Below are 19602 nucleotides of genomic sequence, written 5' to 3'. Positions count from 1 at the left end.
TTTTGATATAGAGTTCTTAAAGATGTACCACAGTTGTTTATTTTGTTTTATTTGAATCTAACATTAGACCATAAAGTGTGTTGGTTTTACCAAAGATTGCTATAATACCATTTGGTGGGGCTCCGATACTTCTAATTCTTGCACATTTTCCTGTTTTTCAACTGCTTTTATTTTTGAATATATAATAAAAATTGTATTTAAAAAAAAAAATAATTGTGTCACTTCTAGTTGTTGCAAGGGGCAGATGGAATACCTGGTGAGTCCTAGAATTACACCACATACAGGTGCTTCTCACTAAATTAGAATATCATCAAAAAGTTACGGTAATTTATTTCAGTTCTTCAATACAAAAGATAAAACTCATTATATAGAGTCATTACAAACAAAGTCATTTATTTCAAGTGTTTATTTCTGTTAATGTTGATGGTTATGGCTTATAGCCAATGAAAACACAAAAGTAATTATCTCACTAAATTTGAATAATTAACAAAAACACCTACAAAGGCTTCCTACGCATTTAAAAAGTTCCTTTAGTCTGTTTCAGTAGGCTCCACAATCATGGGGAAGACTGCTGACTTGACAGATGTCCAGAAAGCAGTCATAGACACACTCCACAAAAGCCACAAAAGGTCATTGCTAAAGAAGCTGGCTGTTCACAGAGTGCTGTATCCAAGCATATTAATGGGAAGTTGAGTGGAAGGAAAAAGTGTGGTAGAAAAAGGTGCACAAGCAACTAGGATAACCGCAGCCTTGAAAGGATTGTTATGAAAAGGCCATTCAAAAATTTGGGGGAGATTCACAAGGAGTGGACTGCTGCTGGAGTCATTGCTTCAAGAGCCACCACACACAGACGTATCCAGGACATGGGCGACAAGTATCGCATTCTTTGTGTCAAGCCACTCATGACCAATAGCCAATGACAGAAGTGTCTTACCAGGGTCAAGGAGAAAAAGACCTGGACTGTTGCTCAGTGGTCCAAGGTGTTGTTTTCAGATGAAAGTAAATTTTGCATTTCATTTGGAAATCAAAGTCCCAGATTCTGGAGGAACAGTGGAGAAGCCACAATCCAAGCTGTTTGAGGTCTAGTGTGAAGTTTCCACAATCAGCGATGGTTTGGGGAGCGATGTCATCTTCTGGTGTAGGTCCAAGACCAAAGTCAGCGCAGCCATCTACCAGGAAATTTTAGAGCACTTCATGCTTCCCTTTGCCGACAAGCTTTTTGGAGAAGGAAATTTCATTCTCCAGCAGGACTTGGCACCTGTCCACACTGCCAAAAGTACCAATAACTGGTTTAAAAACAACAGTATCACTATGCTTGATTGGCCAGCAAACTCGCCTAACCTTAACCCCATAGACAATCTATGGGGTATTGTCAAGAGGAAGATGAGAGACACTAGACCCAACAATGCAGATGAGCTGATGGCTGCTATCAAAGCCACCTGGGCTTCCATAACACCTCAGCAGTGCCACAGGTTGATCGTCTCCATGCCACGCTGCATTGATGGAGTAAGTGATGCAAAATGATCCCCGACCAAGTATTGAGTGCATTTACTGAACATACATTTCAGTAGGCCAACATTTCGGATTCTAAAATATTTTTTCAAGCTGGTGTTATAAAGTATTCTAATTTACTGAGATAATGACTTTTGTGTTTTCATTGGCTGTAAGCCATAATCATCCATATTAACAGAAATAAACACTTGAAATAGATCAATCTGTTTGTAATAACTCTATATAATATATGAGTTTCACTTTTTGTATTGAAGAACTGAAATAAATTAACTTTTTGATGATATTCTAATTTAGTGAGAAGCACCTGTATATGGCTGTTCTGTGTGCCCAGGACCTGTGATGAGGTCACTCAGTTGCCACGACTAACCCAGGTACTATTCCCATTCATATCCACATGCATGGCCGCTTATACATTCTTCTAGGCAATATAGAAAAGGCTGGAGCAATGGCCTGAGGGACCTGCGGTCACGTGACCGCGGGGAGGAGCAGCCACGGAAGCTCCCCGGCCTATCCAAGGCTGAGGAGAGCGGCAAGGACCTGCAGCATTAGCGGCGAGACCCGTGGTCACGTGGACAGAAGGGTCTGAGGTCACATGACTGCGGGGAGGAGCAATCCCTGGAGCGGCCTGGCCCATCCAAGGCCAGGGAAAACGAACACCATGACCTGCGGTCTCGTGGCCGGATGGGCCTGTGGTCACATGACCGCAGGCAGGAAAGCAAGAATGGGCTGCCTGGCTCTGCAGCTGTGGCGCCCCTGCGGGTTCAGTCGCCACAGAGGTACTGCATCTCACCCAGAGGTGTAGTATCTCACTCTCAGGTAAAGATGGAGTTCTGCCCGGGACCCAAACACCTGCATCCAACACTACACCACTCCAGACCAGCAGGAGGGGCAAGATGCCTCGCTTCCCTGCTGAGCCCTGTCCCTGGCTGGAGTGGGGGGAACCAAAGTAGGAGGAACCATGTAGTGGGTGTGGGTGGTGGAAGTAAATCAGGGGAGCACTTGTTAGGGATAGTATAAAGAGAGAAGCCATCTTGAAAGGGAGTGGAGTCTGAGAGGAGAAGTAGAGGAGCAAGAGCTCTGTAGGAGCTCTGCTCAGGAGGAGGGCCTAGCCAGTGAGGCCCAAGACTGAAGAGAGAGAGAGGAGCAGGAAAGGCCCCAGGAACGTGGAAGGGACTCCAGGGGTATGGGAAGTGCTGGAGGCCACCTGTACGCCCGAATCTACCAGGAGGTGGAGGGGTCAGGTGGCACAGAGGGGACCGGTCCCTAAACTAGCAGAGTTCTTTAAGCCTCAACTAGGAAACCGGAGGCTGCAGTATTTCAAGTACTGCAGCTTCAAGCCACATCTGCCTCACCAAGAAGGTGGCCATAGAGGACCAAGGGGACAGAGAAGACGTCGCCCGGCAAGGTCCACGGTCACTGGATTGGGACACTAGGTGTGAGGTGCAGGGAGACGATCAGAGGGAATACACAGAAGAGGGTCCCGTTACGTACTCCGGAGAGACCTGGGAGTTTGCTGAACCCCTCCCTGAGTGGGCACAGAACGCCGTGGGAAGTTACTCTAGTACTGGTAACTGGAAGTCTAAGAAACCGTGAGCAAACCCTGAGGACTGCCCCTTACTGTCTCTGTGATCATTATCTGCGCCATCCTCTGCACTACACCATAACAGCAACATCTACACTGCCTTGGAGCTAAGCTCTGCCTGTGGAGAGCTAAACCAACTCTGCTGCATTAATAACAGCTCCAGAGGACCTGCTCCGCAGCGGCGGCTCCCTTCAGCCGCATACCACAGGTGGCGTCACGAACTGTATATAAAAACTATAAATCCTCTGTAAATATCCCCTTTTATTGACCGCCCTGGGTCACCGCCACTGTGACATCTCCCCTAGCAACGACCGGCCCGGCACCGAGTACCCCACGGCCTAGGGGACGCGTCACAGCCAGGGCCTTAACATAGATCCAGGACCCTGCGGCCAGCGGTGGGTGTAGCTGCAGGCAAGGCTCTAGAACCCCTCCATCCCCCTGCACAGCCCCAACCACATAGTGCATGATCCAGACACCCCTTGCTCCGCAGCATACACCACCCCCCTGTGCATGCTTCACCCAAACCCCACATTTCACCCCCTGTGTTTTTCCACAGGGTCGCATGGCCCCCTCACCAGCGAATGTGGCCTGGCACAGCAACCAGGGCTCTGGAGGAGGATATATGGCGCCAGCACAATCGGTAATCTTCCACCCAGCCAGAATGGGGATACTAGTAGCCCCCTCATCGCAACCCACCCCCCTCTTGCTAGCCAATCCCACGTAGGCTACCTCCACCCCCCCCCCCCCCCCCCGCCTGGTATGTCACTGTATCCTTCCAGCCCCATCCCATGTGCTCTTAACAACCCCCCCACCCCCCTGCCCTGCTTGCATCCCGGCTCCTGGCTCCCAGTCCCACTGTCGCAGCAGCCTTTGTGTCACTCTGCTGCTGCATCCCCTTCCAGCCCCATCCTCTCTCCAGCAGCTCCACGTGTTCTCCCAACTGTTCCCCTCTCCCCAGTCCCATGGCTGCAGCGCCCATAGCGACCCCTCAGCTGTGATCTCCCTGGAGCACAAGTCAGGAGCATCATCTGCAGCCTCAGGGAAGTGTAAGACTAGGACATCACCCTCACATTACTATTGGTATGACCACATTCACTTCAGACACCGTGTACTAGGGTAAAATTATCTCCTACATCATACAGGGTCCGCCATTACTATGCTCTCTATAACTGAGCAGCCACATTTACGGGAGACTGGGGAGAGAAGGGCGGGAGAATGTATAGCTAGGAATGCATGTAAAGGGAGAAGCTGCATTCCTTTCAGAAAATTGTACTTGGACACTGCTGTGTGCTGTATTTATAAACCCCCCCCCCCAACCCCTTTCCTTTTCCCATGTGTGGAGTCTGGATGCGCAAAAAAAAAAAAAGACCATGCTATGTGTGCAGATCCTGGTATGAAAGTGATCATTGCTCACTATATATGCTTAATCTGTTATATACGGACCATGCTATGCGTGCAAATCCTGTGTATGAAAGTGATCATTTCACTATATCTGTTTAATCTGTTATATACAGACCATGCGGTGTGTTCAGATCCTGTGTAGAAAAATTATCATTGTTTATATATACACATGATCTGTATTTAGGCCCCCCTTATGTATACTGGTTGAGTATATCCAAAGTATTAGCCTCAATATATATATAGATATATTATTATTATCACTATAAAGGGATGGTGTGGCTACATGCTCCATTCCCGTCCCATATACACTCTTTACTATATGAGGGTAATGGGTATACAAGCTCCATTCCTGCGCTGTATGCTTACAGTATGTATACAGACTGTACATATATGTATATATATGTACATACATGTATACAGCATTTACCTCCAGTGCTGGATCTACTTAAAAATTTTGGCACTTACTCTGGGTTTAAAATAAATGCTAAAAAATGTGAATTGCTACCATTAACTGAAAAGGGAATGAAACTCTACCCCAAAAAAGCTTTCTATGATATTAATATAGCTACATCTCATATCACCTATCTGGGCATAAAAATAGGCCGTTTGCCATCCTCTTTGTATACGTTGAATTATCCCCCCCTCATCAAAAAAATCACTGATCAATTGAAATCGTGGCAAGATTTGCCCTGGTCTTTTTTAGGCAGGGCGCATCTCGTTAAGATGATCAGTACTTCTAAAATTATGTATCAACTCCAAACTCTACCATTGCTACTGAAACACTCTGATGTAGTTACACTTAATAGGGCCTTTAGTCATTTTCTAAGGATGATGGAGGCATCACTTTTCCCAGTATCAGGAATTATAACCTTGCTTGCCTTTTTCGTTATATAATTGACTGGCTCCATAAAATACATACATACTCTGATTACTCTTTGGAATCAGACTCTGCTTACACCTTCAATTTAACTGCTCTTCTACACTCTCGCTACTCTTCTCTACCCCCAGCAATCAAAAAATCAGTAACTTTTAAAGACACCATTTCCGCTTGGAAAGCGGTTAGGAAGAAATATTGCCTTTCTTTCAGAGTTTCTAAGCACCTGCCGCTATGGCGGAACCCGGAATTTCCACAGGACAGTGAAAATAAATTATTTTTTAAATGGCAGCAAGCAGGTATACATAACATATCCCACCTTCTCCCCCCAACCGAGCGGAGGTGGTTAACGTACCCAGAATGTATGGATAAGTATGATCTACCTCTTCAGCATGGCCTCCAATTTGAACAAATTAGACTATCCATTATGTCAAACTTAAGGGATGTCACCTTCGAGACCTTCCAAAACGAATTAGATGTAATTTTATTATCCCCAGCAGGTACTCCCTCAATTTCTAGTCTTTACTCGATTATGAAATCCAATTTATTGAAGATACACCCTGATGCTTTCTTTAAATATTGGAAGCAACAACTTGATGACGTTGAAATTCCCACTAAGATCAGACTAGGCTGGAAGACATTCAGAAAATACATCATAAATGAAACATGGAGAGAAACTCAGTATAAAATAATACACGGGGCCATTTACGCTTTTAATATACCGAAAAAAGATCCATTATCAAATAGGCTGATTGCATGCCCTAAATGTCATCATCCATACTTATTGCACGGCTTGCGGTCCTGCTCTGATTCAACAGTATACTGCTATCAGGTCTCAGACTTGATGAATACTATATGGGGTCCAGGGTACACTCTCTCTCCATACTTAGCCCTACTACATCATTGGAGCAACCCAGAGAACCCCAACAAAAAATCAAAAGGCCCCCCACAACTGCTTCATACGCTACTCTTCCTGGCAAAAAAAATGTTACTCAAACATTGGCTGGACCCTATCATTCCCCCTATAGCAGAGCTAATAATCCAGATGAAACATTTTATGGGAGTGGAGCAATTAGATGCCCTTAGTAACAAAGAACAACAAGCCGGCAAGTTTCTATCAAAATGGAAGCAGTTTATTAGAACATGTTGCTCTCCGACTGAAAAGAATAAAATTGTCAAACCATTTACTTCTACAGAATGGTATATACTAGAGGATTTACACAACAACCTAGGACTTTTACGTGTTAACTAAAACATGGGAGATAATTGACACAAATCACCGATATGTATTTAATTCTTTTGGTTGAAGATGACTGTATTTTGCAAGACTTAATCTTTGTAGCTTTCTTTAGTTGTTTATTTGTTAGGCCAGCTAACCTGATCTTATCGGTTATTCAGTGTGCCTGATCTGTGTACAGGCTCCTTATTATTCTGCATTCTGGCTTTGTTTCATATGTCTTTATATGTTTTGCTTTTTTGAAAAAAACTAATAAAAATTATGTTTTAAAAAAAAAACAACTATATTGTGGTTATTATTGATATGGAATTTTCTATGATAGAAATTATATTTAATGTAATATTTTTACCATCCACTAGATGGCCACGCTGTACCAGTGTATGTGACTTTCTCTAGGATGAAATAATTCCCTTCCTTTTCCATGGGCTGTGATTGTAATTATACTGGGTGAGGTGACACTTTGCGTTATACCTTTTTCTATCCCCATATTTATTTTTAATATATTTTATTCTTTATCAATAAAAATTATATCTTATTCTATTTGGTGTATCACTCCTATTTTTCTTGGGTAATGGATATATGTCGTTCTTGGGACCTGTTCATTATATATGGTCAAATATAGGCATTATCTGTACACGCAGGACCTGTGATGAGGTCACAGGAGGGGAGGAGTCAGAGGTCACATGATCAGGGGCCTCAGTGGATGCAGGACTCTGCTGTGCTGGTTGTCATGGTGCTGGATGAGGTGAAGGTTATGTGTGGGGTCAGGAGGGGTTTACAGTGTGGATGTAGCAGAGCCGTGTGTGTACGAGGTGTACGGAGCAGAGCCGCGTGTGTACGAGGTGTACGGAGCGGAGCCGCGTGTGTACGAGGTGTACGGAGCAGAGCCGCGTGTGTACGAGGTGTACGGAGCGGAGCCGCGTGTGTACGAGGTGTACGGAGCAGAGCCGCGTGTGTACGAGGTGTACGGAGCGGAGCCACGTGTGTACGAGGTGTACGGAGCGGAGCCGCGTGTGTACGAGGTGTACGGAGCAGAGCCGCGCGTGTACGAGGTGTACGGAGCAGAGCCGCGTGTGTACGAGGTGTACGGAGCAGAGCCGCGTGTGTACGAGGTGTACGGAGCGGAGCCGCGTGTGTACGAGGTGTACGGAGCGGAGCCACGTGTGTACGAGGCGTACGGAGCAGAGCCGTGTGTACGAGGCGTACGGAGCAGAGCCGTGTGTACGAGGCGTACGGAGCAGAGCCGCGTGTACGAGGTGTACGGAGCAGAGCCGTGTGTACGAGGCGTACGGAGCAGAGCCGTGTGTACGAGGCGTACGGAGCGGAGCCGCGTGTACGAGGTGTGCGGAGCGGAGCCGTGTGTGTACGAGGTGTACGGAGCAGAGCCGCGTGTGTACGAGGTGTACGGAGCGGAGCCGCGCGTGTACGAGGTGTACGGAGCAGAGCCGCGTGTGTACGAGGTGTAATGAGCGGAGCCGCGTGTGTACAAGGTGTACGGAGCGGAGCCGTGTGTGTAAGAGGTGTACGGAGCGGAGCCGTGTGTGTAAGAGGTGTACGGAGCGGAGCCGCGTGTGTACGAGGTGTACGGAGCGGAGCCGCGCGTGTACGAGGTGTACGGAGCGGAGCCGCGCGTGTACGAGGTGTACGGAGCGGAGCCGTGTGTGTACGAGGTGTAAGGAGCGGAGCCGCACGTGTACGAGGTGTACGGAGCGGAGCCGCGTGTGTACGAGGTGTGCGGAGCCGCGCGTGTACGAGGTGTACGGAGCGGAGCCGCGCGTGTACGAGGTGTACGGAGCGGAGCCGCGCGTGTAAGAGGTGTACGGAGCGGAGCCGCGCGTGTACGAGGTGTACGGAGCGGAGCCGCGCGTGTACGAGGTGTACGGAGCGGAGCCGCGCGTGTAAGAGGTGTACGGAGCGGAGCCGCGCGTGTACGAGGTGCACGGAGCGGAGCCGCGCGTGTAAGAGGTGTACGGAGCGGAGCCGCGCGTGTACGAGGTGTACGGAGCGGAGCCGCGCGTGTACGAGGTGTACGGAGCGGATCCGCGCGTGTGCGAGGCGTACGGAGCGGAGCCGCGCGTGTACGAGGCGTACGGAGCGGAGCCGCGCGTGTACGAGGCGTACGGAGCGGAGCCGCGTGTACGAGGCGTATGGAGCAGAGCCGCGTGTGTATGAGGTGTACGGAGCAGAGCCGCGCGTGTACGAGGTGTACGGAGCGGAGCCGCGCGTGTACGAGGTGTACGGAGCGGAGCCGCGCGTGTACGAGGTGTACGGAGCGGATCCGCGCGTGTGCGAGGCGTACGGAGCGGAGCCGCGCGTGTACGAGGCGTACGGAGCGGAGCCGCGTGTACGAGGCGTATGGAGCAGAGCCGCGTGTGTATGAGGTGTACGGAGCAGAGCCGCGCGTGTACGAGGTGTACGGAGCAGAGCCGCACGTGTACGAGGTGTACGGAGCAGAGCCGCGCGTGTACGAGGTGTATGGAGCGGAGCCGTGCGTGTGCGAGGCGTACTTTGCGGAGCCGTGTGTACGAGGGGTACAGAGCGGAGCCGCGCGTGTACGAGGCACAGCAGGAACACTATAGGGCCCTCGAGCAGGAGGGGGAGCCACCGGTGCCAGCATTAGCCCCCCTGCCTGTCACTGCAAGTTAAATGATGAGGGAGGGAGCGCGACGCTCCCTCTCCCATTAGTCCCCTCTGCGTCTGACATCATCACTTGGCGCCCGGCCCGCTGTTCTGAAGATGTGCGGGCGCTCGGAGCAGCGAGGGAACCAGGAGGAGAGGTGAGTATTGTGTTTATTTTTGCCTATGGGGGGGGGGAGCATTATACTACAGACTCTGCCTATGGGGGGGAGCATTATACTACAGACTCTGCCTATGGGGGGAGCATTATACTACAGACTCTGCCTATGGGGGGGAGCATTATACTACAGACTCTGCCTATGGGGGGGCATTATACTACAGACTCTGCCTACAAGGGGGAGCATTATACTACAGACTCTGCCTACAAGGGGGAGCATTATACTACAGACTCTGCCTATGGGGGGAGCATTATACTACAGACTCTGCCTATGGGGGGAGCATTAAACTACAGACTCTGCCTACAAGGGGGAGCATTATACTACAGACTCTGCCTACAAGGGGGAGCATTATACTACAGACTCTGCCTATGGGGGGAGCATTATACTACAGACTCTGCCTATGGGGGGAGCATTATACTACAGACTCTGCCTATGGGGGGCATTATACTACAGACACTGCCTACAAGGGGGAGCATTATACTACAGACTCTGCCTATGGGGGGAGCATTATACTACAGACTCTGCCTATGGGGGGAGCATTATACTACAGACTCTGCCTATGGGGGACATTATACTATAGACTCTGCCTATGGGGGAGCATTATACTACAGACTCTGCATATGGGGGGGGGGGGCATTATACTACAGACTCTGCATATGGGGGGGGGGGCATTATACTACAGACTCTGCCTATGGGGCAGCATTATTCCATATGGAGACCTATGGGGAGTGCATTATACTACAGACTCTGCCTATGGGGCTGCATTATACTATATATGGGGAGTGCATTATACTACAGACTCTGCCTATTATACTATATTGAGGACTATCTGGTGCATTATACTATGTGTAGGCTATTTATACAGTGCTGGGATTACTGTTAGGGTCATACAGTGTGTGAGATAATGTGGGTTTTTTGCACAGTGTGGGGGGCATCATATAGTGTGGGAGATAATGTGGGGTCTTTGCACAGTGTGGGGGCCATCATACAGTGTGGGAGATAATGTGGGGTCTTTTCACAGTGTGGAGGCCATCATACATTGTGGGTGACATCAGTTTGGAGGCCACAGAAGGTCAGTATACTGTGGGGGATACTATACAGTGAGGGGGCATTATAATGTGTATAAGAGAGCATCATACTGTGTAGAGGAGAGCTGTACATGGGGGGAGACTCAGGACATTATTAAATGTTAAGTGGACACTTATCGTTATAGGGGAACTCAGGTTGCTATGACTGTGAAAGGGGCAAACAGAGGGCATTATTACTTTCTAGGGGGCAAAATGTGGATACTGTTTCCTAGGGCACTTACACACGCCATTACTATATTCTAGAGGTTTGTTTTACCATCAAGAGGGCACACCATACCACACAGCAGGTGCAGTAATAGGGACACATATGGCAGCAGTGGCTCAGTATTGGGGTATCAGCAGGATGAGGCGTTTGTGCAGGTTGGGAATAGATGGGGACGGTGCCTGAAATGTAAGGAGTCAAATGTGTCATTGTTGTGATCTCTGCAGACCTGAGACTCTGAGTCCTGGTTGGAGAAGTTGTCATGTCGGTCTGGGCCAGATGGAAAAGACAGGAAAAGTGAACAATTTAATCAGAAAGAACGTCATCTGTAAATTACTATATATAACTGTGCTGTGATCTCTTATATGTTCTGCAGGACTGGTATCTATCAATATCTGTCACCATATGGCGGTAATATCAGTGCTGGTCTTTGTATAGAGATTATTTTCAGTAACACCGCGGTCATCTTCTGAGGTTCTCCTACATCCACTATCTGGGTGCGCCACCATAGCTGTAATCAGGGTTACCTGGTTAGGGGCCCACTTAGAAGTTTCGCCCCCCCTGAACCAAAACCCTAGCTACGCCTCTGACAGCACATATACATTAAAAGAAGGCAGCCTACTACATAGATATAGGAACAGAACCAAGCTTATTGCATAAATATGGTGCCAGAACCGAGATTACTAGATAAAAACAGGAACAGAAAGGCGATATGGGAACAAAAACAATAACCTTCCTACACAGATATAAAAACAGAACCGAGTTTAGTACATCAATATGGAAATGGAACCGTGATTACTACATCGATACAGCAACAGAACCAAGCTTACTACATACATATCGGAACAGAAACAAGCTCACTGCATAAATATGGTGCCAGAACTGAGATTACTACATAACCTACACAGAAGCAAAGCAGCCATGTATAAAAAAAATCAAGACTTTATTAGGTACATATAGAACGAAATATATCAGACATGATTCAAAGGAAGTGAACTTTACTGAGGGTACCAATATACAAGGGACATAGTTGTCACAAATTGATTGTACAAACATAAATAAATATATCTCATTGGCCGGATTCAACCTCTTTGGAACCAGCATTATTATCATTAAGTGACATCTCAATTTCTAGGTTTAAAAAGGGTCTGGTGAGACATTTCCTCACTGCCGCTAGGAATTTAATTCCTCAATACTGAAAACAAGAAAAATTTCCATCACGCTCTGAATTTGTATCAGAGCTCAACAACATATTTATAATGGAACAATTAATAGACCAGATTACAGGAAATTCGGACAAGATACACAACACTTGGGCTCCTTGGATCGCGTTCAGAGAAACCTCAAACTTGGCATCTTGGTTAAACTGAGCCTCAGTTTTATTTATTTCAAGTTGCATAAGTATCTAATATATGTCATACCATAGTAAACATCCTCTCTTGGTTATATCATCTAAATACTATAAGGTTCTACAGGATTTGAGTTATACTGGAAGAGTGACCTATTTCCCTCCCCCCGTCTTCCCCTTTCATTCTCCCTCCTTTTTCTTCCTTTGACTTTCTTACTTTTCTTTTCCTCATTCTGTTTCGAGACTTCCTTCTATTTCTACAGTTCTTATCACATTACTGATTGCTATATATCAATACTGGTTAAATCAAAATACATTTAAACATCATTCAACCAATTATACATAAATCTATTAAGTAATATGAGCTTGACATTGTATTGTATTACTGTGACAAAGTGATGTGCAAAAAAAAATTTCAATATTGTTCACATCTGTTGTATTTCATTTAATTAATACAATTCTGATTTACAAAAAAATATATATCTCATTGGCAATATATATGAGTGTGTGAATGATCACAGCACATAAAGTGATGATATATACTGTAGTATGCAAAATTAACAATATCATACATTAATTATTGAACTCAGAAAAAAATATGTCTAAGTATCACATGACCACTCTGAAGAAGCCATATGATAAATGCGCGTCTAGGGTGTTCTTTCTCTGGTATGATGTTTGCTTTGTCACTTATGAGTTCCATATGGATGTGTATCTGTAGTGTATGATTACTGTGGTGTGTGTACAGTCATGGCCAAAAGTTTTGAGAATGACACCAAAATTATATTTTCACATGATCTGCTGGCCTCTGGTTTTTATTAGTGTTTGTCTGATGTTTATACACATACAAAAATATAATTGCAATCATATTATGAGTACCAACAGGTTATATTGACAGTTAGAATGAGTTAATGCAGCAAGTCAATATTTGCAGTGTTGCCCCTTCTTCTTCAAGACCTCTGTAATTCTCCCTGGCATGCTCTCAATCAACTTTTGGACCAAATCCTGACTGATAGCAGTCCATTCTTGCATAATCAATGCTTGCATTTTGCCAGAATTTGTTGTTTTTTGTTTGTCCACCCGTCTCTTGATGATTGACCACAAGTTCTCAATGGGATTAAGATCTGGGGAGTTTCCAGGCCATGGAACCAAAATCTCTATGTTTTGTTCCATGAGCCATTTAGTTATCACCTTTGCTTTATGGCAAGGTGCTCCATCATGCTGGAAAACGCATTGTTGGGCGCCAAACTGCTCTTGGACGGTTGGGAGAAGTTGCTCTTGGAGGACATTCTGGTACCATTCTTTATTCATGGCTGTGTTTTTAGGCAAGACTGTGAGTGAGCCGATTCCCTTGGCTGAGTAGCAACCCCACACATGAATGGTTTCAGGATGCTTTACAGTTGGCATGAGACAAGACTGGTGGTAGTGCTCACCTCTTCTTCGAATAAGCTGTTTTCCAGATGTCCCAAACAATCGAAAAGGGGATTCATCAGAGAAAATGACTTTGCCCCAGTCCTCAGCAGTCCACTCCCTGTACCTTTTGCAGAATATCAGTCGGTCCCTGATGTTTTTTCTGGAGAGAAGTGGCTTCTTTGCTGCCCTCCTTGAAACCAGCCCTTGCTCAAAGAGTCTCCGCCTCACAGTGCGTGCAGAAGCACTCACACCAGCCTGCTGCCATTCCTGAGCAAGCTCGGCACTGCTGGTAGTCCGATCCCGCAGCTGAAACAGTTTTAAGATACGGTCCTGGCGCTTGCTGGTCTTTCTTGGGCGCCCTGGAGCCTTTTTGACAACAATGGAAGCTCTCTCCTTGAAGTTCTTGATGATGCGATAGATTGTTGACTGAGGTGCAATCTTTGTAGCTGCGATACTCTTCCCTGTTAGGCCATTTTTGTGCAGTGCAATGATGGCTGCACATGTTTCTTTATAGATAACCATGGTTAACTGAAGAGAAACAATGATACCAAGAACCAGCCTCCTTTTAAAGTGTCCAGTGATGTCATTCTTACTTAATCATGACTGATTGATCGCCAGCCCTGTCCTCATCAACACCCACACCTGTGTTAATGGATCAATCACTAAAACGATGTTAGCTGCTCCTTTTAAGGCAGGACTGCAATGATGTTGAAATGTGTTTTGGGGGTTCAAGTTCATTTTCTGGGCAAATATTGCCTTTGCAAGTACAGTAATTGCTGTTAAGCTGATCACTCTTTGACATTCAGGAGTATATGCAAATTGCCATTACAAAAATTGAAGCAGTAAACTTTGGAAAAATTACTATTTGTCTCATTCTCAATATTTTTGGCCATGACTGTATATTGTGAGGCAGTGACCGGGATCATATACGAGGGACGTTATATATCCCCCAGAATGTGTACGGAGACCTATTAAATCCATTGGAGTGCATTGCAGTCACAAACTCACCTGCGGCTGCAATGCAGGAATGAAGGTGAGCATTGACCTGGTCAGGCTATCTGGCTAAGGCAGATTAGTAAAACTCTGCAGGGCCTTCATTTCTGGAGGAGGCTACAGGAAGGCAGTGGGGCGGCCTCCTCCCTCCAACCCGGGTTTTCCAGTGGCTCTTGCCACAGGTCCTTTAAAAACCCTGCTCTAAAGATTAGTGTTGTTCAGTGTTGGGACCTGCTAGGAGCATATCAGGAAAGCTTGGCGGGCCTGTGAGCAGCTGAACCCACGACTGGGAAGGCTCTGCACCCATCAGGCTCTGAGTGGCCCGGCGCGGCCGTTGCCCACGGCAACCGTTGTTTAAGTACTCATGTTAACCCGGCTGCGAACCTGAGGACTTTTCTGTTTACCCGTGAGTCGCTGAATAAAGCTGTTTATGTTGGACTTGTTTGGGTCACTGCCTCAGTTACTGCACGGTGTGAACACCGCCGCCTTACAATATTAACAGTAGTACTCTGTCCACTACTTATACTTGGTATGCTTTGCCACTTATGGGCTGTATAGGGATATATATGTGCAATAGATGAGCACTGCAGTGGGTTTTTTTTAGTAGTAGGACTTTGTCCACTATTTATATTTGGATAATACTTCTAGTTTCTTTAAGATTGGATTGTCTTACCTTGTACGTGTGGCACCCCAGGGGTCTGGTTTCCACAGTAACAAGCAATGTTATGTCTGAGAGCAGGTGGGAGGTCTCTTGGCCAGGGATCCTGTGCATGCCACACCTCCTGCCCAGTCTTGGGAGGGGAAGACCTTCCCCTATATAAACCCGGGGCTGAAGCAGGGTTAGTCAGTCAAGGAGAGTAGAGACAAGAAACAGTCACAGGAAGAAACAGCAGAAGCTCAGTGGGAGCAATACTACTACAAGTCAGGGGCTGGCAGCTGCAGAGCTCGCCCTGACTGAGAAGCTTTCTTACCGGACCCGGCGTCCGAGGCTGTGGGGACTAACTCTTACCCAGCAGCAGAAGCCGACCGGCAGGGGATTTCAGGTCCTCAGGCCCAGAAACCCGAAGGCACGGTCACACGCGTGGGACCAGCGCCGCCATCGTGGAGTGGAAGCCATTAGAAGGCCCCGAGTCACCGGCCATACGGGTGAGCACCACACGGTACACTCAGGGACGTGGGCTACTTATATCCGCTTCTAGCAAGGTAGCCAGAAGAGTACAGTCAGTTTGGGAGGCCTACAACTCCGCCTGGCCAGGGGAGATCCCATCTGCTCAAGGACTGACCAGGCCCCGTTCGCTAGCAAGTACTCCGGGAGGGTCTATCGTTGTTACCAGTAAAGACCCTGAATTACACCGCACCGTCTCTGAGTGGTTCCTGCTACCCTCATCTTCCACGTCGGCTGCCCTGAGGCCATACCCCTCCCGTTGGGGGTTATACTATCACGCTGCACAATTCTACACCGGCCTCAGCGGTCTGCCCTGCAGCGGCAGCTCCATAGCTGCAAATCAACGGGTGGCGTAGTCGACACTCAAATAACATCTATCAAGACTGCCACACACTGAGTTGACTCCCTGGGCACGGACCGGGTCCCCGCCACTCGGAGACTACAACCCTCATCTGATCCGGTTCCGGGTAAGCCCCCGTGCGCGAGACGCTGCGCGACACAGCAGGCCCAGGGGCGCGTCAACTTTGGCGTAGTCGGCAGGATTTCGTGCCCGCAACCACCGGGTACTGCGTGCCTGAAAAAGAGACTTTTAAAACTTACCATCCGTGAAGTTTTCCTGCCATCGGTGAAGATTCCCGCCATCCGGCGCCATTTTCAGCCTTCTTCCCGCCATCTGTGAAGATTCCCGCCATCCGGCGCCATCTTCAGCCTTCTTCCCGCCATCCGTGGAGTTTTCCCGCAGTTGGACGCCATCTTGAGGACGCCGCGCGGGAAGAAGAGGGGCGTGGACTCCGAAAGCGCGCGAGAACTGAAGCCCCGCCTCACGTCCGGATGTTGCGTAAGGTCCTGGAAGGAGCCCAGCAGACGCCGACGTCACCGGAGCGCGACGGAAGGTCCTCAACCCTGACGATCTACTGCGGAGCCGCGGCCTACGGAACAGGATCATCGCAAGGTAGGCCACGGTCCACTAGGGGGGAGGAAGATGTCTGATGCGGAGGAGAGCTTCATTGCCTCAACCCCCGCCAGCGCCACCGCTGCTGCAGTTATGCCCTTCACCATGCCCTATATCCCGGGAGCAGCTTGGCTACCCCAGTACTCAGGGGAGTCACATACCCTGCATGACTTTAGAGAAAAGCTGGATAGCCTCTTCCAGGTGTACCCCCTCACAGAAGAGCAAAAAGTGAGCATCCTGGTGGCCCAACTAACCGGGGCAGCCAAAAGGGAAGTAAAATCCTGGCCACCTGGGAGGAAGACTGTCGCAGGGATACTAACCCGGCTGAAGGATACCTTTGATACCCGCACCTCAGCCGAGATTAAGCTTAGATTCTACGGGTGCAAGCAGCGAGCGCATGAGAGTATAAGGGACTATGCACTAAACCTACAAGAGGCCCTGAGGGCCATTAAGCAGACCGACCCTGATGGAGTGGGAAACGAGGACAGGCTGTTGACCGAACAATTTATAGAGGGACTATATTGTAATGCCCACCGAACCCAGTTGCGGGCGATGGCCTTACAGGATCCCCATCTGGGCTTTGCACAGTTCAAGGACAGAGCCATCCGGGTGCTCCGAGAACCGGCACCGGGTGGCGTTGTGACCCACAGGCGCCCAGCTATCACTTACCACCAGGAGGCGGCGCCCTTGTCGGCAGGGCCTGTGGGAGCTGATGCGCAGGCTTTGGACAATGACCCGGCTCCAGACCTACACCATCAGGTCCAAGAGCTAGCTAAGAGCGTTGCTGCGCTAACCCGAACTGTGCAGTCTTTACAGGTTTCCACCCCAGGGAAGATCCAGCTGGCATCCGGACCGGAGGACATCCCGTGGCGTCGACCAAGGAGGACCCCACCGGCCAGAGGAAGACCCAGTGACCGATACAGCGAAGACGGACGACCCATCTGTAGCCGCTGCAATCAACCCGGACATATGGCAAGGTACTGTTCTTTAAACGGGCACAACCTGGGGTAGAGGGCCAACCCCCAGGAAAAAGATCACCAGGCCCATCGAACTGGCGCGACAGATATGTGGGAGGACGTCCAGTCTTGCCTGTGGTACTGGATGGCATTCCCATGAGTGCCCTACTGGACACCGGGTCACAGGTCACCACCATCCCGTACGTGCTCTTTAAGCAGTACTGGAATGACTCGGATATCACCCGCTACCCTGACGACGACTTGAGTATCATCGCCAGCAATGGCCAGCCCGTGCCACAGATCGGATTTAAAGAGGTGACCATCAAAATCGGTAGAGTCGAACTGGCAGCACAGGGACTGATCATTGTAGATATTGACAAACATGAGAGTCACCCAAAAATAACTCTAGGAACTAATGTAATTGAAAATTGTCTTGCAGAGGTGATTTTCCTTTTACAGCAGGTTGCCAAGAACGCCAGCTCCGGCGAGCAGCGGGTGCTCCAGAAAGAGATCCGGGCACTGATGCGACGGCAACAGGTGGAACTCTCCGGCGGTGAGATTGGTAGCGTAAGAATGTGTGACCCTTTTCCTATTGCCATGCCCCCAAAAAGTGAAATGATGATTTGGTGCCGGGCAGCTATTGGTCTGAGAGGTAGAGATTACCAGGCAATGGTAGAACCAGTTTACTCAGACAGTAGGCCCACCATCTTGACAGCACGGGGGGTGGTTAATGTACGCCATGGGAGGGTGCCCGTTCGCATAATCAATATCGGGAAGTGTACCTGCCCTGGTATGCCACGCTAGCCAAATTATATACCATTAACCAAAATGCTATACAATCTGTGGAACCCTTGCCTCCATCTCACCCGGAGGAAGGTAACGGCTCTAAGAAAACAATGGAGGACTGGTGTCAGCAACTACATTTGGGTACTGACTCCACTCCCTCACATCAGAAACAGGGAGTCTATCGGGTGGTTCAAGAGTACGAGAGAGTGTTTAGTAAACACCCGTTAGACTTCGGGCGAGTCAAGGGGGTAGAACACCACATCCCCACGGGAAACCATCCTCCCATAAAAGAGAGGTATCGACCCGTACCCCCTGCACACTACCAACGCGCCAAGGGGATGCTTAGAGACATGAAGGAGGCTGGGGTGATCAGGGATAGCTGTAGCCCCTGGGCAGCTCCACTAGTCTTAGTCAGAAAAAAAGACAACACCATGAGGATGTGTGTAGATTACCGGAAAATCAACCGTACCACACACAAGGATGCGTACCCCTTACCAAGGATAGAGGAGTCATTGGCTGCTTTAAGATCTGCTAACTTCTTCTCTACCTTGGATCTCACTAGCGGGTACTGGCAGGTTCCTGTAGCAGAGGCGGACCGGGAGAAGACCGCATTCACCACCCCGATGGGACTTAGCGAGTTCACCTGCATGCCGTTCGGACTCTGCAACGCACCAGGAACCTTCCAACGACTAATGGATTGTTGTCTGGGCCACAGAAACTTCGAGACGGTCCTGTTGTACCTGGACGATGTCATCGTATATTCCAAGACGTATGAGGACCACCTGAAACACCTGGCGGAAGTGTTCGAAGCTCTGGCGAGTTACGGCCTAAAGGTGAAACCCTCCAAGTGTCACCTCCTGAAACCAAAGGTGCAGTACCTGGGACACGTGGTGAGCGCTGACGGAGTGGCTCCCGACCCTGATAAGATCACCGCAATTAAGGAATGGCCAAGCCCCTCCAGCGTAAAAGAAGTGCGGCAGTTCCTCGGGTTGGTAGGCTACTACCGAAGGTTTATTCCCGGTTTCACCAAAAAGGCAGCACCTATGCAGGACCTCCTGATAGGCCAGTCCCGGAAGGCCAAGAACCAGAAGCCGCCCTTCAAATGGGAGGAGCTGGAAGAAGAGTCCTTCCGCCAGCTGAAGATGGCCCTCACGGGGGACGAAATCCTGGCGTACCCGGATTATAGCCAGCCCTTTATCCTCTACACCGACGCCAGTAACATCGGGCTAGGAGCCGTACTGTCCCAGATCCAGCAGGGGAAGGAACGATTAATCTCCTACGCCAGCCGAAAGCTGCGA

Source organism: Phyllobates terribilis, unplaced genomic scaffold, assembly GCF_046119375.1.
Source record: "Phyllobates terribilis strain yellow unplaced genomic scaffold, ASM4611937v1 Scaffold_5__5_contigs__length_657084704, whole genome shotgun sequence".
Taxonomy (NCBI): domain Eukaryota; kingdom Metazoa; phylum Chordata; class Amphibia; order Anura; family Dendrobatidae; genus Phyllobates; species Phyllobates terribilis.
Note: the sequence above shows the minus strand (reverse complement) of the source record.